The 20,587-nt window shown below is 37.9% G+C and overlaps 1 protein-coding gene across 11 annotated transcripts in view; it reads right to left on the bottom strand.

The window, feature by feature from the left end:
- Positions 1–20,587, bottom strand: part of PPHLN1 (periphilin 1) — a 73,045-nt gene that overhangs the window by 11,772 nt on the left and 40,686 nt on the right. The window lies entirely within an intron of this gene.

Genomic DNA, 20,587 nt, shown 5'->3' with positions numbered 1-20,587 from the left:
AACTGCATCTTCATAGGACCATAAATGAAAACAAAATCCTAAAAGCTCTCCTCTCTGGCGGACACTAAAAAAATATCCCATTACTTGAAATGCACCAGTTCAGGATTAAACAGGAAATAATCAGCTTTGTGCCAAAGGAAGGACCTCGCCCTGCAACTTTTTATTTATAAAATACTGAATTGATGGAAAGCTATTTCCTAAATCTGCCCCATGGTAAACTTATTGCTCCATCCAAAACAGGAAGGGTGAAGTTTATCTACAAAAGACTCTGTCTATGTTAATTCTCTTGTTAAAACTGCCTTAATAGCTTTCAGTTATGTCCACTGACCATAAAGGAAAGCGATATTCATTTAAGCTTCATCAGAATGGGCTGTATATTAATGGCAACAATTACATGACAAACCAATCTTCCTTGTCATAAAAACACAAAAATATTTTTGTATGGAAAGTACAATAGTTTAGAATCCACATATATGGATGGTGCTGCAGTCAAAATCAGCAGCGCTGCATGAGCTTTTACCAAAAAGTGACTTGTGGAGATTTAGTTTTCCTTCAACACAAGTCTTCACACTTCCAATTTCAACACATATCCTCAGCTACAAATATCCTCAGATTCAATGTTCTGCATTAAGAGAATTTTTGTTAATGGGCAAGACAGAATTTTATCCTGAGATGCGGATCACCTACGTTTTCTTCAATGTCACAATGTAAACGAGCAGCAAGACAAGAAAACAAAAAAATAAATCTTCCTTTTAGAATTAAAAGCAACTCCCAGCAGATCAGCTGCACGACTAACTGGCAGCAGCACTGTTATTGTGAACTCAAAGCTGGTGGATCGATGAGTTTAAGAACGAGCCCTTAAATGAGAAGGCTTTCTCACCAGCACTGTCTAAAAAGCAATTTCTTTTTTCTTTTTTTCTTCTTTAACAGTTAAAAATAAATGCTAAAGCAGGTTTGGATACGCATGCCAAAGGCTAGGTTTTTTTAATCACATGTGCAGCATAAAGAAAATACTACACAAAATAAGTCAAGTACTGTACGTAATGGACAACTTTTCAGAAAGGAAAAGCAACAGCTGCAAGAAGAAAAACAATGACTTAGATTACCAACATTTTATTACTTAGTTTATGTTAAACCTTAAGGTTTCTGAAAGTTTAGAATTACTTCACACATTATATTGGCCTCACAAATCAGTTTTATTAGTGACTCAATAATGGATCAAATTTTTTTCATGTCCAAGTCATGGTCCTGTCTCTGCCCTCTAAATAGCCACTCTCATCATTTACTTAATGACTCATTTCAAATATAAAAATCAAATAAAGGGAAAATAAATTAAGGCCATGTTTTCGAAGACTTCTGCAAGCTTTCCCTAGCTTGTGGATAAATATCTTTTTCCGTATGCAGCTGTGACGGCTGAAAAGACTATTCCCCCTTCCCAGCTGTCACCATCCTCATGCCAGAAACCACCACCCCACTCGTTTGTGTGAGCCAGTTATATACAGGACAACTCCTAAAATTCATTTTTAGGCAAAATCAGCCTGATGGGGACGCATGCTAGAAATCAGCTGGGCTGCAGGGGGAGAGGAGGGGGGGGAGGGCGAAATCACCTCTTCTGGGTGAGAAGGTGACAAGCAGTTGTGGATGACACCTAAAAAGAACATTTATCTGTAGCCTTACTAGTGCGTCCGGTCTCTTTGAGCTCATCTGGGACCACACATAGAGCTACTACCAAACCCAGACAAAGCACATAGGATCTCTGTGTAAACATTCGTGTATCTTAGCATGTATCTTCAGTCAAATACAAAACATATAAAGAAAAGGAACATAAAGCTAGCACAATGGCTGGGGGTGGAACAAGTCAGAAAATCTGTATGATGAAACCTCATTTCTTACTGAAAATGCATTCATTCCTCCTGTATTTTTAGTATTCAATGCCCAGTTTTTAGCATTCTCTCCAGAATTTGTTCCCACAATCCTAGCTATTTCCACTTCAATTTAGAAGCAGAAATCCAATCCCAAAAATTGGTAAAAATAGAAAGCATGGCTCTCCCCAAAGACAATGCCACAATGAGTAGAGATTGTCTTTTATGGTTAGTAAATCATATATGTCTTAGGGCAGTGATTACCGATTGTGGTTCTGAGGGAACGTAGTAGGAGTTCTGCATTTACTCAGTGGATACACCACTGACTGTATCCCACAGTACTTGGGATTAGTTATTTGATAAGTTTGGGTTACAGCTCGTAAGTAATATTGAAGAGTTACAGCTTGTTCAAAAAAGCTTGGGAATCAGTGTTTTTTTCATTGTGAACTATTTTTCCATGTGAAAAACAAACCTATTTTGTATTTTAAAAGATCTTCGGAGACGAAGACCACTGGCTTTCTATTTCCTCGCTACAAGCCTTTATTAATGAGATAGTTAAGCAACGCTCAGCATTTCAGCACAAGAACTGTTACCTATCAAACTCATTAAAGGAATGTCTGCCTTGTTCAACCCAGTGTCGCTGAACATTTTCCAGAAGTTGTCTGATGGGGTGAACTGACAGAGGACAGATTTGGAACAAACTTGGCAAGATACGTGAATGCACACATGACTTTTTGAAGTGTTCGCTTGTCTTCAGATTCTGGCATCCACTGAAAAGCTTTGATTCTTTTAAAGTCTGGCTTCAGTCAGTCCTTATAAAAAGTATTATGACCAATTGAAGAAAACTGGGACCATCAAATACGGTTTTGTGTTGTTGGTGTCCCGTCCCCCCCCTTTTTTTTTTGAGACAGATTTTGAGAGCTTTAGCTCTGTATTCTTCAGATAGCTTAGTGCAGCCTTCTACGATCCCTGTCAACTATAAATTGTGAAAATGACGCAATGCGACAAATTCATTCAGTCAAAAAAACCCGGAGATATTTCTAGTACTCAAGAGATAAAACTTCCACAAGGATACTGGAGCTCTAGGCTCAGCCCTCCCAGACTTACTTCATGAAATATCTTATTTACTTTAACCATAAAACAGGGAGGCTGATTATGGTACCAGTATTTGTTTACTAGTAACGACAGTAAAGCGTCATGTAAATTAACAAGCCAATGAAAAAAATTAAAGCCTGAACAAATTATCAGCTGCCCAGCTACTCATCATCTTCCTGCAGGTTAAAGATTTGTTGAGTATCACCAGCAGCATCATGAATTGTGGCCACTTCAGAGATACGGCAAATTCTGCCTCTGGCCAACACTCCAACGTGTAGAACTTCACTCTGGCAAATCCCAGAGACAACTGAAGGTACAGGGGGATGAGGGGGAAGGGTTGAGACTTCATCTAAACTCTTCATAAAATTTCAAAATTACCACCAACAGCACGACGATTTGAAGATATCCTCAAATAATTAGGAAATCTGTTAATATCTGCAAATATACTTACTTTGACATATTGATCTTATCTTTAGAGATACAGAGGCTATTGTTTCAATAGTCTAAAATAATTCACTTTAGGGCATACACCAAAACAAGTAATTTCAAGTCAAACAGCGAGCTAATAAGGAGGTAATACAAAAGACGATTTAAACTAGATAATGAAACTGGAAACCATAGAACTATATAGGAAAGTATTTATTGAATAAAACCTACTGTTAAAATATAAATCAACTTTTTTATCCTGTATCTCTGAGCAGAATAATAGCTGTTGCTGATAAAGTCTACTGATGCTGGGTTGATACAGTGTGTTTTGGATAAGAACAGCATGGAAAGAGCAGTGAAGTCTCTTTTGATAAGCAGAACTAAACAGTTTACTGCCTAAGATAAAAATAGGTTGCTAAAGGTCAAACACTTTAATGCAATAGCCAAAAGAAACAGTACCATGCCATTTACCTTTTAACCTTGCTTCATACAAGATTACCATGTGCTCTCAAAGATACAGAATAGACAGGGGTTATTCGTACAAACATATCCTGAAAAATAAGGCATTCCTCCCTTCATGCAGCCTTCCAGAATTTTTTTTTTTTTTTAAACAAAACAGTTCATGCTAATAAAGATCTGGCTGAACTACACTGTCTGGGAACAGAATTAAATGTGGAAAAAAATTTAATTATTTAGAATAGAGCAAGCCAAATTAAATAAAGAACTCACAATGAAAATTAATGACATTTTCTCATTTAATTTAGAAATTGTGATGGGCTTTTTGTTTTTTAAAATCACATAAGGGTATAAATATTGCAAACTTTCTATTTTCAAATCAGCAGGTAAGACATTTTGTTATCTTCAGGATTAGTAGCCACAAAGAACTGATTTACATTCTAAATAAAGGATTATTTAATTTCTTTATTAATTTAAGAGTACCATGGGACCATCTAGGATGATAAGAGTAACTGTTTCATTAAAAAAAGAAAAACACAAGAAAAAGTTGCCTTCTGCATGGTAAGTCAGCAGCTTACACACTTAATGAAGGAAAGAAGACTAACACTTTCCATTTGTTGGCTGCAATGCACTGAAACCAGATCTTAGAACTACTGCTTAGTTTTAGTATGATCCATTGACACACTACTTCTTACCTCAACTTAGCATTAACCTCACTTTCACTTATTCACCTCTTCTCTTTTGTCCTCCTTAGGTCTCCATTGCTCAGCAAACTACACTGTGGACAAAGCCAAATCACTCTGCCCGTGCCAAGGACCCTGCAGTTGGCCAATACATAGGTAATAAAGGAACCGCTACTACCCCTGACTACCTCCACTTTCTGCCACCACAATTTTACCCAAGTCTTCCCTGTTCCCTTGGCAAGTCTTCACTCAAGCTCTCATATAACCTAGCTCTCTGCAAAATCAGAAAATCGTTGAAAAAAAAAAAATTCACGTCAACTGAATTGTCTAAGCACCTTTGTGTATTACCTTGTGGCGTAAATGTATTTACATTTCATGCATTTCTATCAAATACAAAAACCATAAACAAAAGGTGCATTTCGTAACTAAATGGAAACATTACTAAAGAACAGAAGCAAACACTGCCTGCCACTACATTACAGACATATGCACACACGTTCTTTCAGAATATATATAAAATACAGCAGCTTTAAGGAATACAGTAAAAAGCTCCCTGCTTACACATCACACATACCTGCTGAGCAATTCATACTGAAATGAACTGCCATCGTACCAATGAAAGCTAGTACCTCTATATGCATAAAACCTTACCTGACATGAGACACTGAGTATGCAGACTCAGTTAACACGTTAAATGACCTTGACTCTTTTAAAATCTTAGTTGATCCACAATGGACAAAAACAAGCTCAGCACTTTACCCCTAACAGACCCCTGGCATATCTTAATATAATTCTTCATCAACATGCACAGATATTTTTCAAGAATACTTAGTCTTACTCTACAGAAATGCTTAGTCAAAGGGCAACAGACTGAAGCGAAACCCAGCCTGAGATAAAGAAATATGACAGGAGCCCTGTTACTATAAAGTAACTTAGTAACTATAAAGTAACTAGACCTTCAAAAAATACCCAGTAGCATTTTAACAAAAGGGTTAGAAGTCATCAAATCCTGCTTTTCCTAAGGTAGAAAGGATCATTTTCATTACAAATGTCAAGATTCAAAAAAGTGAACAAACTGGTCCATGCACAGAGTAAAGAAAGAAGATTATGCCGCAAACCAGAGGTTACGTTCTTGGAAGTCCCAACGCACAGCACAGGTCTAAGAGAAGCAAGGAGTTACCTGACATTTCCACTGCACTGTCACAAATACATACACGCAAAAAATTTTTTTCTCCCATCAATAAAAAAAATGTATTTGGATCACTATAAATGAACAAGGAGGGAATGATCTTTACAGTAGACGAGATACTTCTTTTGGAATCACTGCTCTGGCTGCTTACCATGACATATGCAACACCTACGCAGATTAAAAGGCTCCAATGACAATTTATTATAATGATACATGCTTTTCTTGGGAGCAAAAAGGCCATCTCATTTAGAATAGAAAGGAACACTCCTAAAACAGTCTCTTTGCTAACTTATCTGGGTCACGGCAGACCATATAATTACTTTAAACTCAAGATTTTTTTGACCGCCCCTCATTCCCCAAATACTGGCTGACAAATGATGTAGAAAAATCACACACCAAGAATGCATACTGTATTTAACTAATTTTTTAAAAGTCTTATCAAATCACATATAAATTCGCAATTTTAGATTCATTATGTTAATGACTCAATACTACAACTGCTTTACTGTATATTTACTAGTGTACAGGTGATAATTGTCACATTTGGAACACAGATGTAATTCCCAATCTAAAAGGAGACTGCAAGAATAACAAGACCAATAATTTTGTTGGACATATTATGAAACATTTCACTGTGTTATTAAAAGCACCTACCACTTACACGTGGGCTCAAGAAACCTATAGCCTAAATCGAATCAGGGGTGAGTCAGAGAGCTTTCCAGAGCTCAGAGTTAAACATTTGGGTATCCTGTTACTAGAAAATCAAAGGGAAAAAAAAAAAAAAAAAAAAAAAGCATTAGCTGACCTCAGTGAAACAGGAAACAGAATCTTAGAGTTTATCTTTGCTTCTGATTTTAGCAAAAACATAGTTGCAAGAAAACAGCCTTCAATAGCAATGTAAGAAAAAGGAAAACTGTATAGTGTAGTTATGCCTAATAGTAAATTTGAGGAAAAACTAAGGAAAGTATTTAAAAATTCATCAGGGCATTTCTGAGTTCTGGCTAGATCTACACTTGGGTAAGCAGATTAACAGTTTCATCAAAAACTCATTTTTACATTAAGAAATTATAAATATTGTTTTCATTTTTAGCTGATGAGAAATATAGTACAGTGAGCCAAACGGACAATAGGATGATCAGCAGTGACTGACATGTTTATCAAATTCTTCAGTAAGCGACTTCAGGTACTGGATGCAGGAACGCTGCATTTCCTGCCTTACCATTGTAGCTTCCTGGAGATGCCTCGAGGGCATCCAGAGGGGAAGACACCAAGCTGGAAGCACCTGACTGCTCCCCACTTGTTTCTGGCATCAGAAATAGCAATGAGTTTTCTTGCATGATGTAGCGTCTCCACCCTCCAGCCAGGGAGAAACTCCACTGCATTTGCCGATGGGCTTCAGAGCTTCTGTGGAATTAATTCCCATCTCCACCCATGTTCCTCTTGTTCCCCATTTCATTTTTTTCCCCACCCTCTTGGCTGCAGTTCCTGATCTTGGCACAAATATTTATTTTTTTTCTCAACTGCAAGTCCAGTCCCACCCTCGTTCATTGCTTCCCACACTCCCCATTCCCAACCCTACCTCTCCTGTCACCACAAATCCTTTCATCTCTTCCAGATTCCTCCACCCTCCAATTCAGAGGTCACCTCATTCCTCAGCTAGACATAGTTCCACTCTGCCTCTTCCTCAGAAGCTCTTGCTTCCTTTTGCCCCTGCCTTCTGCATGCCCTCCTGCATCCAGTCCTCTTCCTATCTTCCCTTTGGCATGGTTCACCTCTCTCCATAGAGAAGGAATTTTGACAGGAAGATTCCTAACTTGAGATTCACACGCCTCCCTACACTGGTTTCTCTCCTTTCAACTGTGTGAAAAAAACTGAACTTTTGTTGGAAGTGGAGGGGTGCACCGGTCACTGCTAAGAGCTGGTACAGTCTCCATCCCCTTTCTGGGAGAGCTATGGGCAAGACCGCCCCACCAGTAGAAGTCATCTAATTACAGGTTTCAAGGAGGCAGCATCCAGCTCACAGGTTCCCCCAGATGAACAAAGAGACATCTTTATCTTAAACCATACCAGAGTCTTTGTTGCAACTTTCCTGTTCAGTGGCAGGTAGCAGAGGCATTCAAAAGGGCATTCAGCTTTACTTCACAGGGAGTCCTGCTTTGGTGTGGGAACATTTCTCTGTAATTGCACACTTCCAGTTCTTCATCACATTAACTGACAGGCAATAAATACATAAACTATTCAGAAATCTTTTGATCTTTTTCCTAAAAGTGCGAATACTTCAATGAACTGTAAGAGGTTAGAGTTTTAATTAACAGGGACCATTTAGTTCACAGAACTGAGCTATCTCACTACCAGAAATACTGGTTATCGTGCCTGCTCTTTCCTCTCAAGATCTACTCAAGAACTTCAGGGGCTGGAGCAGCTGCGTACCAGCTTGGCTCACAACTAGATAAAAATTCGGCTCCAAGAGGCCAGCTGGAAGAGGCTGTTATGAGGGTGTCTACTGATCCACTGGTGCTCCCAAATGAGTACATTTTCCAAAACACATAGAACCAAGGCTACTGAACTTAGAAAATGGTGAGGTGTACTAAAGGATTAAAAGAGTTCTGGTCACAGCAGCTTAAGACAGAAATTAAATATTTCCAAAAGTTTTATTTTTCCTATGACAAAAAAGAAACAGTTACTATGCAAATGCCAAAAACTACCAAAGACTATCGCTTTCTATATATTTCTGCCTGATGCTTCAATAACTTTTGAGTGCCTAAGGCAGTGCTTTCAAGATACTAAATGTCGAGAGATGGCAGCGGCTTGATACACAACACACAGCACGGGTACTCACTTGTGGCAGCAGCTGCATTTAAGGAATGGCACTGTGAATAAGAGAACTGGTTAAAGGAATACCTGCAAACTTTTCATTCTTTTTGCTGATCTGATGCACAGCCAGGCCCTACAAAGACTACTGTGCCAGCACAGGGGACAGTACAGCACAGGGACATAATTTCTTAAACTATGCTTGCCACCGAACTCTTTTTTTGCTGAGGTATGCAATGGTACAAGTTATTTTTTTGTTTTGTCTTTGAAAACAAGTGCAGCACCTGCTTAAGGGGACTTTTCTATGTCACCAATGTCTAATGAGATGCAATGGTATTACGGACTTTCTCCACTGAACTCGTAGTTGCTGCTACTGCCTATTTTCATAAAGCTTGTAACAACTAATCACCTGGGTTTATGCCTAGATTGAATTTAATTGAAACCTGACAATAGAGTCAAGAGATACATAGCACAGATACTCTGCGATTGCATAAGCTGGTTTCTCCAGGAAGCCAAGTTTAAAAAAAAAAAAAAAAGGAATAAAATGGGCAAACTTCCAGTTGAGATGATCACCAGAAAGCTTTGTCAGCATACCCTAATCTATTCTTATTTGTGTTTAAAAATGCTTATGTGGAGATCTTTTTATTTAGGTAGCACGTGACTAAAAAATTTAATATATAAATTATCTACTATACTAAGGTGGTGAACTGCTTGTGGGGAGTAATTATGGTCAAGTAAGTACACACAGTACCCACATAAGTACAACATTTCATGTTGTAATGAAACCAAGTGTTTAAGCTATCTGGGGGGCAGGAGAGGGGGAAAGATTGCTAGCAAGCCACTTAAACCGTGGAGAAATATTATCAAACCTATCTACTAAAGGTTATTACTGTCATTCAGAACTGGAAGTTCAATAGTTCAGAAAATTAATGTATAAATAGTCCTTCTCAAGAAGCATGAGAAGCTAAAGAATCATGAGCAACATGAGCAACATGACCCACTTGATTTTGTCAGTATTCAACTTCTGTGATTTTCTAAGTCAGGTTGACCCTATGAGCCTTTCGAAGTCAAAGTACCAAGGCAACACAGGCAGACTACAACCTTTGTCCTGTGAGGAATCTTGGCCCTTGTTTTTCTGCCACATTTTGTGAAGCGTGCCATTGTGATATTCATACTAGTGTACGTCCAGACAATCACTGGGGACTGAAAGTCACAACATCAGTGCAAATAAGAGTCAAACAAAACAGGAAAGTGATCCTTGTGGGTCGGTGATAAATGATGACGTGTATTAGTCATTTACACCTCAAGATAAAAATCTAATGTTTTTATAATCTTAACTTAGAGAAGAAGCACATGCACAAGCAACTTAAGCAACAAAAGATTTTTTTCCCCCATATTATTTAGGAAAATAAGTTCCCAATTCTGATGCCTTATGCAATTATCTTTCTCAAAATAAAAAAGGTATGAAAAAGAACTATAAGATTACCTTATATTTTAAGGGTCAGAGCAAATGAACACTGTCTATGCCAAGCTTTTAAGACACAAACCTATATAAATACTATATGCACTCAAAATAATTTGAACAAAAACCATATAACAGTCCTCTGCAGATTGTAGCTTTTTCATGTAAAATAATTTGCTTGCTTTCCAAATGCCACCCAATTAATGGCTGTCAAATCGCTAACGTTCACAGAAAAGAACAAGCTATTAAAAAAAGTGTAGCCTACCCATCTTTAAAACATATTGAGTTTAACCTGCTCGGTGGAACAACTGCCAGAAGACAGAAAACATCAGGCTAGGCACGGAGATACAGAATATAAAAAGAAATAGAAACTTAAGAACCAGGTGACAAAATACAACCTGTCACTGAAGTGTCTTTGGTCACAGATGATCCTATATTTATCCACAAATCACTGTTGTATACAAATCAGATTACAAATGGATTAGAGGATTAAACTACATGCACCAGCAAAGCTGTCATCTACAAAACAAGTTTCTGTTATATTAATATCAGTCCTACAATCTGGAATAAGACACATGAAAAAAAAACCATAAAACTAGATTCACGCTTCAGCAGGTTGTCTGTGTGATACTCTTCTGTCGCTGTCTACTCCTGCCTCCTGAGGCCTGAAAGCTCTTGTCAGTGCAGGAGAAATGGAAACCAGCTCCCATGCCAAACATCAAGTCCCTCCTGTCACCTGCCTTCCTGACACTACATTTTTTTTGGTCACTTACCAGCGGTTTTTGCATGTTCACTCAGTTACCACCTTCCCATCATCACATATGGTTTTATGAAACCTTTCCTTTATGACACTGTTCTCTGTTAGCCCTACATACCTCCTATTTTAAGCACCATTTGGATTCATGTTTTATCTCTAGGTCTGTCAGAAGATCAACACTCAGACTATATTGGGAATACTGATAGAGCTGATGTGAAACCAGTGTTGGGGGTGGTAGAGATGCTAGACAGTAGTCTTTGAGCTAGGGCTATTTCTGAGGCAATTTACATTTCTGGATTTAATTATTAGGTATATGGGACTGATCCTGTTCTCATTCTGTTTCAATCTAGGAAGCAGCAGGTTTCCCCAGCAGCAATGCTGAAGTATTCTCCGAAATCCAAAAGATGCCTCGTTCAAGAGACAGTAGGTTATAAGAAAGAAAAATACTAAAAATTGAAACTTTAAGCCTCAGTGCACTGAGCCAGCTCAGAGAGAATGTTATCTTCCACCCCTAAAACAGTTCAAAAATAAAATCAAACACTGCTAAAACCACCTCTCAAGTCTACCAATGCCCTTCTGTTAAAGCAAGAATAAGATGGAGACAAAGTTGGAAAGGAAGGTCTCTCTATCCTCTAAATTAAATTCAAGTTATTAAAACCAAAAACAACAAAACCCCAACAACAACAACAACCCCCCCCCCAAAAAAAACCCAATAACCCTCACTCCCACAGAAAATACTGCCTTTATCAAGGCTCAGACTATTCATCATTTCTGCTCCTTCAGCTTTCTCAGGAGGTTCGCCAGTGTCAGTTCTGCTTATCCTTCCAAGCATCTTACATTCTGACAGCTTTTTCAGCAGGCAATTTCTCATAATTAGTTCCTAATTATACATCAAGGCCCACACAGTTTTAGAGTTTCTTCTCTTCCTAACGCCTTTTCCAATTCTGTTTACACTCACCATCCCTTGAAACTAATCTTTCTTCTTCCTAGTCTACTCAGTGTTACAGTTTCCAAGTCTTCTTTCATCCTGTTAAGTTCTTTTGGTTTCTCACAACAGAACAAGAAATTTTAAATCAAACAATCACTGCTAGCTGTTGATTGAAAAAATACTATTTAATGGACAACATAAGGACATGGACCTGTTGAAGTGAGTCCAGAGGAGGGCCATGAAGATGATCAGAGGGCTGGAGCACCTCTCCCTTGAACACAGGCTGAGTTGGGGTTGTTCAGCCTGGAGAAGAGAAGGCTCTGGGGAGACCTAATAGCAGCCTTCCAGTACCTGAAGGGGGCCTACAGGAAAGATGGGGAGGGACTCTTCATAAGGGCACATAACGATAGGATAAGGGGTAATGGCTTCAAACTGAAAGAGGGGAGCTGTAGATACAAGGAAGTAATTCTTTACTGTGGGGGTGGTGAGGCACTGGAACAGGTTGCCCAGAGAAGCTGTGGATGCCCCATCCCTGGAAGTGTTCCAGGCCAGGCTGGATGGGGCTTTGAGCAGCCTGGTCTAGTGGGAGGTGTCCCTGCCCCTGGCAGGGGGGTTGGAACTAGATGATCTTTAAGGTCCCTTCCAAGCCAAACCATTCCATGGTTCTGTGACAACTCCTTAGATTTTTCATTTTATCTGAGCAAGAAGTGGATCTTGCATTTCAGATTTGAATAGCTGGGCACTGAGCAGAACAGGTACAACCTTCTTTCACATTTTATTTGGTTTTAACTAAGTCCAGCAATTTTATTAAGTACCCAACTATTACCATCCTCTCATTTAAGTCTTCCAGAGATCTGCCATGAAATTACTACATATGTAAACAATCCCCTTTAAGACTGTCTGTAAGCAAACAGTCCTCTGAGATCTTATAATCTGCAGTATTGCTTGATCCATAAATGAAACACCACTACATCAAAAACCGTATCAATGACTAGATTTGTCAATGGGTTGAGTCCCCGGCATTCAGTAACTTCAAAATAATGTGCTCAGCACAGGCCAAAAACTGTTTACATTAAAAAACTTAAGGCAAAATAAACTGTCAAACATAAAATCTTCCATTTAGATAATGATAGAAAGCTACATATGAATTCTATCTAATGTATTTGAGTCTCTCTAAGAATGAAAATATCCCGCTGTTACTGTATAGTACATTTATGGCGTTAAGTCCTCTTAAAAGTATCCCTCTGAGTCTTGCATATTAAATAACACTCAATTTTTATCAGCTTTCCAATGAAAAAAGCTGCTGCCAGAAAGCTGAAATGTGGTAATACATTTTCTTATTAAACTATACCTTCAGGTGCTGAAATAAAACGAGTGACTTGCACCGATTTTGCATATGCAGCAGTTTGTAATTATGAAGACCGCAGTGCATACCAAATAACCCAATAATGGCCAAGGAAAAGGAAGAGAACACAGCTAAAAAAATGGAAAGAACTGCAACTTGTGACCCAAACACAAGAAAAGAGTAGTTGTTAAAGTTTTCACATTCTTTTAAAAGTATCCTGCTTTAAATCAATGTATTTGTAAGGAGAATCAATGATACTATGGGAATACTGACCAAAAGCCTCTATGCTCTCCATCTTATAGTCCCAATAAACACCTGCAGTCCCAGTAAATATGAAAACGCAAATTTCTAACAAACAGCTGAGATTTAGAAAACGGAAAGGTCGCAGCACAAAATGAGACTTAAGGCAAACGTGAACTATAAGGATGCAAATAAGCATAACAACTTAATTGATTTGATTTTGCAGTGGTAAAAATTAAGGAGGTCTACAATAAATATTAAAAGATAGCAGAAAAATTAGCAAGTCAAAATTAATATGGAAGAAAAAGCACCTAAGTGCAAAAAGTAATAAATGACTTGCCTTGTATATAAGGAGAAGAATACTGATATAAGGAAACTAATAAACCTCAAAAGGATGAAACAAGATCATAGGCAGATGATATCATTAAGTAAAGGAATCATCATCAATTTTTCTGAGAAGCCTAAGGTGAAACACCAAAACCTGAGACAAATGTTTTCTTGATTAGGAAAAAATAAATTAACACACTTAATTACATCCTACATTTAAATAAAATAAACATAAGCTCAGAGGAGGCATGATACATACTATGATATCAGCCAAATTAGACTGATGATAATGAGCCCATCATTAAGCCTTGCTACTGTGTACTAAGTACACAAGGTTTGAAGGACAACAGAAAAGCTAGGAGGGAACCAAAATCTTCCCCCTCTCTTTCTCTCATCTGGCCTGTTACTTTTGTCTTGTCTACTCCCATCAAAAACAAAGCACGTCTGACCTCATCCATAATCAGAAATAATCCTTTAATGTGTTCTCTAGCTACTCTTCCAGTTCCCTCAGCTTCACTTAACTTACCTACCTCTTAACTCATATTTTAATTAGGGGATTTTTTTCTAACCTAGATCATTTTGCCTGAAATGAGCAACAGCACAAGCAGAGGAACAAGCTAATCTAAGGAAATGGTAACCTGTTTCCCCGGCTCAGATGAAGTCAAAAGAAAAGGTATATCCAAGGTCAGCTTTCACAGCCTCCTTCATTCCTTCCTCGATTCCAACCGGTCCAATTTATTGCTTTTACTACAACTGCTAAAACTTACACGTTTAATCTAACATACCCAGAACTTATAAAACTTTTCTGATATACTTGCACGGTTTCTCATTAGTTTATTCCTAGCCAAGGTGTGGAAGTTACCTCATATTTACATCCTCTTTCACCTTTACACTGTTGAAGCACTGTAAAACTGTTGTGTTTGAAGCAGAACAAAACTAGCAATGGACCCGGGACAGGGTGGGGAGGAAGGCATGCAGTATATTTCCATACTTTACAGAAATTGTAACTATTTTATCATGACATAAACACCTGTACATTTTCTTTATGTTCTGATATTAAAGTCTAAACTTTCTTAACTCAGTCCTTGCAACGTAAAGTTTTACTTTGTGTGTTGTCGTTCTTCCCTCAGAGCAGCACAGAGAACAGAGTCTCATTAAAAAGTGTTAATTGCACACAAAGACAATCCAGTTATTGCTATATAGATTTTACCAGAATAAGAGATCTGACAAAGCAGAACAAGAAACAGTTCTTCTGAAACTACAACTGCTGAAACCTAACTGTTTTTCTTACTTAACTGCAACTTCTAGGCCAGAGACTTCAGTAACGTACCTAAAACTGAAAAGCAGTTAGACAGCAGATGTGGAAACAGAATCTGGACAGGCTGTTGACCCAGACAGACACCCATTTTTTCCTTCTTTCTATGAACCATATCTATGAAGTTCCAAATGCAAGTTTTAGAAAAATCTGTGATTTTTAGCATCTTCCAGCAAAAAGGCTGTCAAATTAGTGTAACAGCTCATTAATACTATCGAGGGCTGTTGAGTAACATTAATTTAGAAAGTCAAGTAAACAAGAAATTAATCCAAATGTTTGCACATTTAAAAAAATTATTCTGCTGAACATTTAAAAATGTTGTTGAACTGAAAGCATCCAGTCAGCCAGTAATTCCATTAAGAAAAAAAAGCATTCAGGAATGTATTAAGTCCTGTGCTTCCTTCTTAGATGCCAGAGCTCTGTGGTAATAGACAAATTAAGGTCTGAGTGTCAAATCTCATTCAGAAACTTGGAGGTTTGATTTTTTGCCAAAAATCAAGGAAGGTACACAGCTTATTTGGTAAAATTTGTCTTCAGAAAATAATATATTTGCAGAGGTAACCCATGTCACTTCAACTTGCGCATGCAACATTCAAGAAACTGGACACATAATAATGGACTAATTAACACAGTGTTGCAGACTTGATGTCTAGACAAGATAAGACATTTCAAGAATCCTTGCTACTCATGCTTATAAAGGAACAACAAAGAGATAGCCTTTTGTGTAACACCAACGCTGAATCGCTCCAATTGTGAATTTAACAGCAGGGATTTATTTGTCAGCACATTACGTGCTAAAAACATAAGCTGGTTCTTAACTATATAAACACAGAAACTAAACAACTCCAAAACAATACTGTATATTGCATGTTATCAAATGCAAAAATATAAAAAAGTGCATGAAATTATTACATCAGCAACGTATGGACAATCATTGACCTTGACACGCCAATGGAAAATTCTCTGCTACGCTGTTTTCAAGTAGCCAGATCAATCTTTTAAACACCTATTGAAGGGGCTCCTACCCCACTGTGCTCAGGCGACGTATAACACCACATTTCAAAATTGTAATTGCGGAAGAAAGAGGCAAAGGCACGTTCAAAGGCATAAGGAAAGACCTAGCTTAAGAAAGTAAAAACAAGAACACAGAAAGCTAATTACGTCACCATTTTTGTTTTTAAAAACTCTCCAAAGTTTCTGATTGCTTACAAATAGAACATCAAAAGACCCCTCATGGATCTAGACCCTACTTCACAGGTTATATTAAAACATGAGACATGCATTAATGGTGCAGAATTTTTACTGAGTGCCAAGAGGCACAAAGGTGGGAAAGAAGAGGCACCAGGGTGGAAGGGATCACTTTTCCCAGTACCTGCCACGTGGAAGTGCCAGGAAAGCTCCTGTTCTGCCAACCACAAAATGGCAGAGCCAGAGGGAACTCAAACCTTCCCCGAGAGCAGCTGAGCCCACTCCAGGCGGAACAGGTCCTGATAGGCAGGGAAGCCAGCCAAAAGCAGGGGACCACGGCAAGGAGCTGGGACTCCGCAGTTCAAGAATAGGGACAGGAAACTGCCAAGAGGAGCAGGAAGCAGAAACCACATCCTTGGTGGAAGGAAACCATATTCTGGAGAACAACATGTAGGACTGTGATGGCAGCTGAGCTCAGAGAGAAACACCAAAATAGGCTGTCCAGAAAAACAGTGGAGTCTCCCTCACTGGAAATATTCAGGACTCAACTGCACAGAGCCCTGAATGACCTGATCTAAGGCCCCGTTTCAAGAGAAGATTGGCCCAGGTGAGGTCTCATCCAACCTGGACGTTTCCATAATACTGTCACTACGCCTGTCATTTCAAAGATGAGACCAGAGACTTCCAGGATCTGCACTCCCACTTCAGCAACGTTCTCAAGTGCCTGTGCATCTTCAACCATATTCTTCCTTCCCAAGTAATATTGTCAGACTTCAAATTAAACACATGCTTTGGAGTTTTTGTAGTTCGGGAATCAAACAGGTAATTCTTGGCTCTGTTCAAACAGCGTCTGGATTCTTCCAAGCCTTCATCCATGAGCACAACTTCTATCCTCCTCTCTTTATGTCAGCTTCAGTTAATACTTGCAAAGCAACTGTAGACTCTTAAAAGATGGCCACTAAATGGCAAACAGCAACGAGTACTTGTTTGACAATTTTTGTCCTGTCATACTCAGCACACAAAGAATTTTATTTTTCTTCAAATTACGTGATTTTACATGAATGCTTGCAGTAAGTCCCCCACCAAACAAATAACATACAAATATTTTGTTGATGAGCCAGAGCAACCATTTACAATCGCATTCCATCTAAAATTGTGGATTTGGCAATTGTGTTATTGTAACTTAGAGGAAAAGCAGAGGGAACTTTACAAAAGAGTGATATGAGTGATACGTAAGATATGGAGATGGACTTATTTAAACAGAACACCCGTATGAATATTTCATTCAATTGCTTAAGGGTTGTTTTTGTTGTTTTTTCTTAAGAGAAATAACAGACTATATCACAGGCTGCCGCCCTCCCCTCTCCTGCCCAGGGCATTCAGGCTGCCTGTTTCTCTGCTGTACAGCAATGAATTTACTCATTGCGACACTGGATGTGTTCTGTCACCACAGGTATTTGCCTCTGGGTTACCTGAAATAGTACCATACTATGAAGTAAAAGTACATATTTGGAAAATTTTACTCTTCTTGCTGGTTGGAGTTTTGGAGACAGATAGAGAGGACAAAGCAGAGAGGGCATTATCAGGAATTTGCAACAGCAAGAATACCTGGGAATCAGGACGAGAATAAATATGAACTGAAAAGCAAACATCACTAGGATCAAGTACTCCAAGAGAAACTTGGGAAACAGAGGCAGAAGAGGTCTAACAGGTCAAGCCTTCTAATCAAGCCTCACTTTCTCAAACACTATCTGGACCTTCACCAATTCTTAGACACATACCCAGTGGCAGAAGTTATTTCTACCCCGATTTATTTATTTATTTCATATACTTTAATAGCTGTCCAGTGAAGACTGAAAACCAATCTTTTGGGAATCTTGCTTTGAAGGATTACAGCTTCACCATTTTTGCAGCGTAACTCCTTGTAATAAGTATTTTATTTTAGTAATCCTTCCACAAAATTACAATCCAGAAATAATACATTAAAACCAGGTATTCAGAAGGTATTTTAAAGACTTGAATGAAATTCAACTGGAAAAAACTCCAAAGAACAAAGTTTTTTTCTGCTGTTATTTGACTCTTCAAAACGAATAATCAGAAACAAATTAATATCAAAGCTTTCTTCTAAATGTATTCTATATTTGTTTATCAAGTCAGTCTTCCTATTCCTAAAGTACATTATAGGCTACAGTTCACTTTTAAGATTTAAATGTTACATCTATATAAACAATACAGCATGACTAGCAACAGTATTAAATTTGCATGTTAAAGCTGTGTAAAAAAACAGAAACACACTTTCAGTTAAACAGTAGTAAACTCGTATAAATTATATTGAGAAGTTAATCCGAAGAACCTTTAGTAAGCAGTTCACCACAGGACTGTAAATTTAGTTTCCATTCCACTCTTTGCTCCCTCTCTCATTCCTTGTCAAAGGCGGAGATCTCAAGCCACAAAGAATTAAACCAAACTCACTTTCAGAGGCTGACAGTTCAAACCCAACAGAACAGCGTACAAATTTCTCCAGAGAGACTGCTTCCATATACAGGAGGAAGATTCACAGTATTTCACAATTACAAAAATCATCAGGATTATCATAACAATAAATTTTCTGTATTTTTTTAAAGTTGCTGAAGAAGTTACTTTTAAACATTTATCTGAAAAACACATAGGTCATTTTACAGTCTCATGTTTAAATGATTAAATACATTACTTGCATAGCTCTCAACAAATTTACAGTACCTGATTTTTTAAAAAAATAAGAATCTTGTTCAGTTTAATAAAATGTATTGAAGAGGATTCCAGTACCACTCAAATCTTATTTTAATTCTGCAGAAGCTGACAGCTTCAATATTCAAATCAACAACAGGAGAAACTGGTTCTATGAAATCCAAATCTTTTTAAGTTGTTCCTCAGGCTTTTCTGAGCTAAGTTCCTAAAAGTATTCTGTCTTACAGAACATAATCTAGATTTCCTTAGAGATAAGTGCAAACTCTACCAAATATAATAACATTAGATCATATTGAAAACAACATTTGGTTTTTATGCCCAAATTTTCATCCGTCTTCACTATAAGCCTGTCCTTAGGACCTCGGGGCAGATCTTCATGGGAAATAAACCAGTCGCAGTTTCACTAGCATCAGGCTAAATAATCGCAATTGCTATTTTTTAAAAATCTGCTCCTAGTCTTTTCAGTTTGTCATTTTTAAATAATCGTAAGTTTATGCATTTGGTAGTAGCTGATTTAGGCAATGTACAACCTGGTGATCAGATAGACAGGGATAAGCAAACTGCATCTTGACCCTCACAGTTATGCTACGGTTAACTCCATCCCAGCCAGACCCAGAGACATGCAAAGCCACGCTCACCAGGAACGTGATTATGCAAAGTCAACTTTAAAAAAACAAAAACCAAAAAAAACCAAAACAAAACCATGCCCCAAAACCAACTGAGTAGAAAGTTGTTTTTCAAGTGTCAAGAAGAAAAGGAACAACAGTGTTGCAGCACAGGAAATGGGCTCACAGGCAACAGAATAAAGGCCTCTAGAATTAAGATGGAAAACGAAGACCTAGGATAAGCTTATCTCAAACAAGACCAGAGACCTATTTTCTTGAAGATGTTATTATGAGATAATCACAAGGGTGACAAGTGATCTATATTTTCCTTCCACCCATCCCAGCCACACGCTGAAAACATTGTAAATCAGAGCAAGTATGAAGAAAGTAATCTCCTTCTCCCACCCAAATTATAAACTTTAAACGCCATTTCCAGGGTTGGGCAGAGTTGCATTTACATCAGAAAGATCAAGTCAGAAAAATCTCCAAACTCGCCATTTAAAGTAACAAAACTATGGAAACAAACCACTTTGATTGTTTATGACGCGGTATTAAAGATGAATACATGAATAAACTTCCATTGAACCTCCTAAAAAACTCAGTGTTACAAGAAGAGTAATAGAAATCTTGTTTTGTATTAAATCAATCCCCAAGTAAAACACAAAAGAGAAAAGAATATAAATTTTGAACACAATAGCCTTCCCTAATCCAGATATAAAACACTGGATGCAACGCAAAACTTAAGGGTGCTTAATCTTCAGCGAACAACAAAGGCACTGAGATTCAAACCTGATTTAAAAAAATCCAAACACAAAAAACCCCAACAAAACAAAATCCCCCCAAAAAACCCACAACTAAAAAAATCCAACCCAACAGGCAGCTTCTAGTGTTCAATCCCAAACTGTATATTTTTAAGTTAAGGAAATTACAGTGCAAAAGTAATTTTTGATAATTTGATCTCATGTAAAGCCTTACTTTTTAATTATATTTGAAATCATCTGTATTATATTTGATTTTGAAACAATTATTCAAAGACGCAGTCATTTTCTTGGCTTGCAAAATAGCAGGTGTTGCATGTAAGTTACAGAAAACTACCACTAATTCCCACGTGCAGATAAATGTCATGCTTCTTCAGTAGTGCACTGAATTAAATAGCTGGAGCTGTTATAAT

This window comes from Larus michahellis, chromosome 1, assembly GCF_964199755.1.
Source record: "Larus michahellis chromosome 1, bLarMic1.1, whole genome shotgun sequence".
NCBI classification, from domain to species: Eukaryota; Metazoa; Chordata; class Aves; order Charadriiformes; family Laridae; genus Larus; species Larus michahellis.
The sequence above is the reverse complement of the archived record's forward strand: the minus strand, read 5'-3'. Positions and strand labels throughout refer to the sequence as shown.